The following is a 9,240-nucleotide window of genomic DNA, read 5'->3' as shown; positions in this document are numbered from 1 at the left end:
AAAATATTTTATAATTATGCAGAATTAGATCACATGGACATTTATATTTACTTGATTATTACTTCAAAAAACACATTCCTGAATCATGATTAATCAATGGTTAAATTGAATACCAATCCTCACTAAAATGTATTTTTTACTTTTTTGTTTCTTTAATTATTTTGAGATTGCATTAAAATCAAGATTAAGTATAACCATTTTTAAATTAAAATGTAATGTCATGTGAATATATTTTATTCTTTGATTGGGGTCAGGATGTGGTTTTGTTTACCGAAGTATATTTCTTTTATCATAAAATACATTTGATGATTGTTCAAAAACATAATCATTCTCATTATTTATAAATCAATAAAACAAGATGCTAAAATATTTTTTAAAGATCTGAAATGTTTGTTCAAATTTTCTATACTTTTCAGTTTTCCTTATACTGCAATAAGTGTTTTTGAGCATTATAAAGATTATGTATGTATGTATGTATGTATGTATGTATGTATGTATGTATGTATGTATGTATGTATGTATGTATGTATGTATATGTATGTATGTATGTATGTATGTATGTATGTATGTATGTGTGTATGTATGTATGTATGGGACTGTACTTCTTAACAGCGTTTCTTCTTTTCTATAAGTCTGTAGTAACGTGTAAGCTCTTCTGCCATATATTTGTGTTCACAAACTTTGGTTCAAGTTTTCTCAGTCTGTCAGTAAATTCTGTATCTGCTGATGTAATCTCTTGGTTTACAGCTTGGTCCTCCAAGACATTCCAAAGAGATCACATTAAAGGCATACTATGCAACATTTTTCAGTTAATTAATGTGTTCCATACTGTTTTGGATGATTAAATGAGTCATTTCAGGTCGAACAAAGGTTTTCTCGGCCGCCCTGGGGGTCTGTGGGGGAAATACCGCACTTGCAATTTACGGCCCGCACACACAGAAGTCTCGCTTTACGGCGAGAACTCCGTGTTTTTGCCCTGCCATTCACTATATGCACGCGCGAAAGCAACAACAAAGAACCGCGTGTTAACGTCAAATAAACATGCAAGCATATCGAGTTTTATTATTATTATTATTATTATTTATTTTATTTTTTTTATGTTGGCGAGACGCTACCGCGGCGAGGCGGTGGCGGTAGCGTCTCGCCAACATAAAAAAAAAAAAAAAAAAAAAAAAAAAAAATAAATAATAATAATAATAATAATAATAAAACTGGCGAGGCGGCCGCGGCGGCCGGCCGCCTCGCCAAGATAGCGCTGCGGGAAGCTTGATGTTCATACCTTCACTGTGTTAGTCATTGTTTGTACTGCCGTTTTTTCCACTTTTCGTTGCGTTCGCCTGTCTGCTAAGCTCAAAACAACCGCGCCTGGCTTGACGGAGAACCAGAACAGCTGAGCATCTTTACGACAGTGCACTTTTACTTTCGCCCTCTGGGGGGAGCCTCGCTGGAAAATCAACCCCGGTTGCATAGTATACCTTTAAGGCTGGTTCACACGGCAGGATTTATAGCTCGATTTTCGCCCCGATCTCCCCTTCGGCGTGTCTCTTAAAATAATCTTAAGAGAATAATTTGCCGTGTGTGGTGTCTCACAAAGACAAATGAGTATGGAGCCTGTTGAATGTGGCTTGTCAATGAGATTCCCTACCAACTGTGAATTGATTTAAGCACTGCTACCTCTCAATCCATTTTGATTTTCTTTTTTTTTTTATTATTTATTTCTTTTGCATGTCCTATTGAGTAGTAAGTAGTGTTTCCTAGTGTTTTATTAAGTAGAATAATGGCTGTAACAGGGAATTATTAGTTTAATAAATAATAACTTGTGAAATCGTAGTTGTTTGTGATTATTTTAGTCCAGAAATTGAATGGTCTCTAAGAGCTATCGAATTATCTCCTTTTAAGTTAATAACTGAATCAACTGAGACATTGTGATTGGCTTGTGGTAAAGGAGTAAAGATTAAAACTCTGATTGCAATTCTAATTTGAGTTATCAGCGTTTGCTGGACAAGTCTAACCGGTCATCATCTGGTTAAATAGCACTTTTCCAGTATAAATAAGTTAATAACTGCTAATTAATAAACAAATTGTTAGTGTTAATCATTACAGTCTCATAGCCCTTCATCACAGCCATTTTAATTAAATTTGCTATATTTGAATTAAATTTCCTGACAACTATAAGGACTGTAACCCCCCATCCCCCCATACAATAATAACATATGGACTGTCCTCACACACACACACATACCATGGACTGTTCCCCTCACACACAATTTGTATACAATCTGTATAGATTCTGTAAATCTTATCTGCCATTAATTATCTTGTATTATAAACCCGCTAATTCATATATAATCCTATTTCTAACATTCCTGTATATTCTGTATAATCTGTGCATATAGCTCACATATTTATATTTATACACAACATTGTACAGTCCCCTACTATTACTTTTACTTATACATACACTTAAAAATAATATTTATATCCTGTATAGCACTTCTGGATAGATGCAAACCACATTTCACTGCTTTGTACTTGTGACAGTGCAATGACAATGGAGTTGAATTCTATTCTATTCTATATATTATTAAATTATAATAGCAAATTATAATTAATAATAATCTTCATAATCATACAGGTGTTGTTGCATAACACACGTTAATTAGGGATATTGGACGATAGCTGGTAGGAAACATAGGATTTTTGCCTGGCTTACGCACATCTGCGATGTGTATAAAGATTGTTAGAAATTAATTAAGGTGTTATATATTTATTTTCAAATCTCGAAAATATATTTACAAAGAAACATTTATTTATATAAATGTGTTTATTTATTTGTATGTCACATTTTTATATTTGTATTTTGTTTATTTATTTGTATGTCACATTTTTATATTTGTATTTTGTACTTGGATATTTATAAATGTATGTATATGTATATATATCCTTTTATATTTATTCAAATCTTTTTAAGACAATCCTCACTCCATAGAATGAGGGGTCATCGACATTTGGGCCATAAATACTAACAATACATAACTTTTGGTTATAAATAGATATTTTTATTATTATAAATCTACTTTCAGGATCTATAATTTTGTCTAATATTGTAAAACTAATGTTTTTGTTGATTAAAATTGCTACTCCTCTTTGTCTAGAGTCATAGTAGGCAGCAAACACGTTAGGGAACTCAGGTGATTTAAAGGCATACTATGCAACATTTTTCAGTTAATTAATTTTGGATGATTAAATGAGTCATTTCAGGTCGAAAAAAGGTTTTCTCGGCCGCCCCGGTGGTCTGTGGGGGAAATACCGTACTTGCAATTGCAAGAGCCTTCGGCCCGCACCCACAGGCTCAGAAGTCTCGTGCAAGACCGCGAGAGTCGGTCTTGCTTTACGGCGAGAACTCCATGTGTTTTTGCCCTGCCATTCACTATATGCACGCGCGAAAGCAACAACAAAGAACCGCGTGTTAACGTCAAATAAACATGCAAGCATCTCGAGTTTTTTTATTATTATTATTTTTTATTTATTTATTTATTTATTTTTTGAATGTTGGCGAGGCGGGAAACCCTGATGTTCATACTTTCACTGTGTTAGTCCTTGTTTGTACTGCCGTTTTTTCGACTTTTCCTTGCGTTCGCCTGTCTGCTAAGCTCAAAACAACTGCGCCTGGCTTGACGGAGAAACCAGAACAGCGGAGCATCTTTACGACAGTGCACTTTTACTTTCGCCCTCTGGGGGGAGCCTCGCTGGAAAATCAACCCCGGTTGCATTGTATACCTTTAAGATCGTTTACAGTTCTAACTGATTTATCAGTTTCTTGCAATAAGACTACATCTGCCTTTAATCTTGTAAGCTGGTTAAACATTTTCAACTTTTTCGCTCTTGTGCCAGCTCCATGCACATTCCATGTCACAAACCTTAAATACACCATAAATGTGAGCGACAAGCTGAAGCTGGAAAGTGCATGTCCCTATAGAAACTGATATACATAGACCCAGGGGACTTCATATAAAGTGCTTGTGATTGTCTGATCGACAGGAAAGAAGCAGAGGAATAATATAAAGGAAGACAGAGAATTAAGAAAGTGCAGAGTGAGAAGGGGTGGAAGAAAAATAATTACAACCCATGCCCCATGTACCCGGCCGTGACTAACAACCATACCGTGCCAATGTGCTCTTGAGCTGTGCATACATTTAATCTATCACCGTGTTCCATTCTTTTCTCTTTTAACAAGTGTCACATGGTTTAAATTGACCTGCTGTGCAGTGTTATGGCTGCAGTGGGTCTCTACCTTATTTTCCTTGTCGGGTTAGAGAAACAGGCCTTCTGCAGGTGGGATGCATTTCCCTGATTAGTGCGCTGCTGCTTTAAAGCTGCTATGCTTGTAGCAGAGGAGAGGCTCTCTTCCTGCTCTCCCTCCTCAGATCCCCATTTGGTTTGATTTGGTTGGTAGCTTGTCTTATGGTTGCGTTTTGTTAGGTTTGTTTTGCATTTGCTTATTTCTGGTTAGTCATGGTTTCTTATTTCAGGTATTCTCTCTTTGGGATTTTATTTCTTTAGTATAATTTAATAAAATTCAGTTTTAATTTAACCAGAAAATTCTTGTGTGGTCTCCTTGTAATGTTATCCCATCAAACGAGCCTGGTGGACGTAACACAAGTATATGTGCATTATCCATAGTAAATAGACTCAGAACCTTTAAAAGCAAATGCTGCCCAATCGGAGTGTCTGAGCATAGTGGCGTTATGGCCAACAAAAATGACTGAATGATCAAATGAATGTTGTGCGTTTAATGGCAAAAAGAAAGCCTTTCTCAGAGATGGCAAATGAACCGCCAGCAGATTCAGAGGGTCTAACCACATTTATGAAGTGAGGTCATCTAAGACATGTTTGGAGGACAAAAACAATATTTCTGTAAACAGCAGGTTATAGAATAAAATAAAAGGAATAGAAGAATGAAGTATACAGTTAAGTTGACTTTTTTGGTGTGTGTGTGTGTGTGTGTGTGTGTGTGTGTGTGCACTTGTCTCTCTATACTTGTGTGGCTCAATCCCTGACGGAAGACCAACATTGTGTGGAGATTCTCAGTTGTGTGGACATTTTGCTGGTCCACACAAAAATAATCATGCAATAGGCTCCTTTGACCCTAAAAATTACCCTGTAAATTTTTTACAGGTGGACCCCAGTGAGATAGGAGTCACTGAAAAGTGTGTGAATGACTCTGCTCTAGATCACCCTCTAATGGAAACTCTCTTGCACTGCAACGAAATAAGTGGGATTTTCTGATTGGCTTGTGTTGGGAATTTTCTGATTGGCTTGTGTGGGGAATTTTCTGATTGGGCAGTTCTGATCATGTGACACCATACTTAGGATGCCACTCAGAAAAGGATTCAAAGCCAAGTCCATTCTATATTAAGAAGAGAGGATGCTTTTTATCTAATGTTTTACTTGTTTTACTTGTTGAAATTAGATCTATATGGAGTTAACAGATTTTTTTGCAAATGGATTTCTTTTTAAAATAAATAAATAAATGAATGAATAATATTAATAATAAAAATAATGATTATTAATAATAAATGATAATCATAATTACACATTTTAAAGGCAGTGGTCTATTTATAGTAGTATTTTAAAAGCTTGGCATCTAGTGTCAGTATTAAAAAAATATTTAATTGACTTCCTGGTAATTATAACTTGAAACTTTTGGAAAAATATTTCCCACAACAAAAAGAAACAATTTCTGTTGAAAATAAACAACATTTTTGTAAAGACAATTATTGATTAAAAAATGACTGTTATATTCAGAGGGTCCTTTGCACATTTGTAAGTTTTTTTACATGTTTATTTTCAATTTGTGTTATTGAAATAATCAACTTAGAAGATATTTTAATTTATGTCTCACAAAATTATTTATCTTTGGGTTGGAGATAATCATTAAAACTTGATTAAAAAATGACAACATTTATAATTTAATTTATATCCCCACAAGACAATATTGTAATGAGTTTTGAAAAAAAATAGTTTGTGGTTGCAAAAAAATATATCCCAGATATTTGTCACCAACATCTGATATTTATAAAATGTGATGAAAATGGGCAAAACCAGGTCAACTACTACATTTGTGAGGAATATTTTTCTAACCTTCAACTCTATTGCATTCTTCAGTCTATCTGGAGCCCCTCAGGCCGATTGCCCATCCCCAGAAAAAGGGAGATTTTTGATCTTTTGGTGGAAAACAGAACTTTTTAAAGTTTTTTTATCCCCCTTTCACAGTACTGCAGGTGCCCCAAGGTTTTCAGCTTATGCCTTAATAGAAGGCCTCAGAAGCCTGAATCGGCCATTCAGCGTTGGGTTCTGGCACTTAGTAACTGGTTACAGAGATACTGGTGGTCTCATTTTAACTGTCTAATCAGGCCCTTCGCAACAACACCAAGTATGCCCCAATCGGACTTTCATAGCCCAAGCAGCAAGATCAAACACACTACCCTTTCTTGTATGTAAATGAAGCACAGCAGCACTGAACACTGACCATTTTGCGAGCTGTAGGGTGGAGTTAAAAGTTCATGCATGGGTCAGTTTTCTTGTCAGGTGTTCCCCTTTCAAAGGTGCCATGCATGAGTGCAACAAACTAACCTATGTGCAGAAGGAAGCAAATACAACTGTTTTACAAAATGGTGGATTTTTCCTCACAAATCCATTCAAAGTTATTGCAGTGCCCTAAAGAAAATGCCCTTTGGGACAAATCAAGGCTTATGGTGGAAGGTAGGAGTGGCCTTTCAGGATATTGGTGGTCTTTTTTCGATCGTCGTATTGGGTTCTTTCCAACAGTGTTAAGCTCGGCTCAAAATAATGCTCCAACGCTGAGAAGGCCCTCCAAACACACTCCCTTTTTGGACCTGTTCCCCTTAGAGTGTGTTTTCAGTTAACCTTTAAAACAGCTTTCTCCCAGCCCATGGAGCAGATAGAGAGCCCATATTCATAGAGCACCTTCCTCTTGCAACCTAAATCATGTGTGAAAGTTTTGGTAAGTCTATGTTAACTAGAATTTTCGCAGGTGTCTCTTTTTGCAGCAATACATCTTCTGGTGCTCCTTTAACCCTATTTGGATCTGCAAGGGTCGACAGAATTGTTGAGTTTGTCATAGAGGGCTGATTTTTAGAAATGTTGTTGTGGGTGAGAGACTAAGTGGATTCTGTGGCTTTGGTATCTCTGGGTCGTTTTAGCTGGGTATGACAGAGGCAAGAAAGGGCAAATAATTTAACCTTTGACACCTCATAATTCAAAGACACCATGTCTGAGCTAGGCCAAAATCGGTATGCAGCTTCCCCTGCAAAGCCCCTACAGGCATGTAAAATACCAGCTCACAAGGAACTTCCTACAGCTACTTCTGGCTGGCAACATGCTAGCCGTTAGCCGCTAATGGGGTTATGTTCAACAACTCCTGGAGATGCCACTCCATGAGTTGGGTCGAAATCCTTTGCTGGGAACTGCCTCAAAAAGGAGGAAAACCCCAAAGGTCACGAAAGGTCAGTAATTAGATTGGCCTTCTTCAGCCACGTAGACTCACAGAATCTGGCTGCAAAACTCAACATTTAACTAAAAAGTGGTGTAGTGTCATTCCACACAGGTTGGTGTCACAGTGGAGCCTGGGTGGGTCATTGCTTGGGCGTCCGCCTGGTCTTAATGGGGTCAGAGGCCCAAAGGCAGTCTCAATCTGACATTGAAGGAACCCTTATTCAACCTCCTCTGCATGTCCCTGTGGTCTATCTGGAGCCCATCAGGCTGGTCGCCCATCCCCCCTTTCACAGTACTGCAGGTGCCCCAAGGTTTTCAGCTTATGCCTTAACAGAAGGCCTCAGAAGCCTGAATCGGCCATTTAGGGTTGGGTTTTGGCACTTAGCAACTGGTTACGGAGATACTGGTGGTCTCATTTTAACTGTCTAATCAGGCCCTTCGCAACAACACCAAGTATGCCCCAATCGGACTTTCATAGCCCAAGCAGCAAGATCAAACACACTACCATTTCTTGTATGTCAATGAAGTACAGCAGCACTGAACACTGACCATTTTGCGAGCTGTAGGATGGAGTTAAAAGTTCATGCATGGGTCAGTTTTCTTGTCAGGTGTTCCCCTTTCAAAGGTGCCATGCATGAGTGCAACAAACTAACCTATGTGCAGATGGAAGGAAAAACAACTGTTTTGCAAAATGGTGGATTTTTCTTCACAACTCCATTCAAAGTTATTGCAGTGCCCTAAAGAAAACGACCTTTGGGACCAATAAAGGCTTATGGTGGAAGGTAGGGATGGCCTTTCAGGACATTGGTGGTCTTTTTTCGATCGTCTTATTGGATTCTTTCCAACAGTGTTAAGCTTTGCTCAAAAGAATGCTCCAACTCTGAGAGGGCCCTACAAACACACTCCCTTTTTGGACCTGTTCTACTTGTAGTGTGTTTTCAGTTAACTTTTAAACAGCTCTCTCCCAGCCCATGGAGCTGATAGCGACCCCATATTCATAGAGTGCCTTCCTCTTGCAACCTAAATCATGTGTGACAGTTTTGGTAAGTCTACATTAAGTGGAATTTTCGCAGGTCTCTTTTTTGCAGCAATACATCTGCTGGTGCTCCTTTAACCCTATTTGGATCTGTAAGGGTTGACAGAATTGGTTGAGTTTGTCATAGAAGGCTGATTTTCAGAAATGTTGTTGTGGGTGAGAGACTAAGTGGATTCTGTGGCTTTGGTATCTCTGGGTCGTTTTAGCTGGGCATGACAGAGGCAAGAAAGGGCAAATAATTGAACCTTTGACACCTCATAATTCAGAGACACCATGTCTGAGCAAGGCCAAAATCGGTATGCAGCTTCCCCTGCAAAGCCCCTACAGGCATGTAAAATACCAGCTCACAAGGAACTTCCTACAGCTACTTCTGGCTGGCAACATGCTAGCCCTTAGCCGCTAATGGGGTTATGTTCAACAACTCCTGGAGATGCTACTCCATGAGTTGGGTCGAACTCCTCTGCTGGGAACGGCCTCAAAAAGGAGGAAAACCCCAAAGGTCACGAAAGGTCAGCAATTAGATTGGCCTCCTTCAGCCACGTAGACTCACAGAATCTGGCTGCAAAACTCAACATTTAACTAAAAAGTAGTGTAGTGTCATTCCACACAGGTTGGTGTCACAGTGGAGCCTGGGTGGGTCATTGTTCTGGTGTCCGCCATGTCTTAATGGGGTCAGAGGCCCAAAG

This window comes from Fundulus heteroclitus, unplaced genomic scaffold, assembly GCF_011125445.2.
Source record: "Fundulus heteroclitus isolate FHET01 unplaced genomic scaffold, MU-UCD_Fhet_4.1 scaffold_92, whole genome shotgun sequence".
Lineage (NCBI taxonomy): Eukaryota > Metazoa > Chordata > Actinopteri > Cyprinodontiformes > Fundulidae > Fundulus > Fundulus heteroclitus.
The sequence above is the reverse complement of the archived record's forward strand: the minus strand, read 5'-3'. Positions refer to the sequence as shown.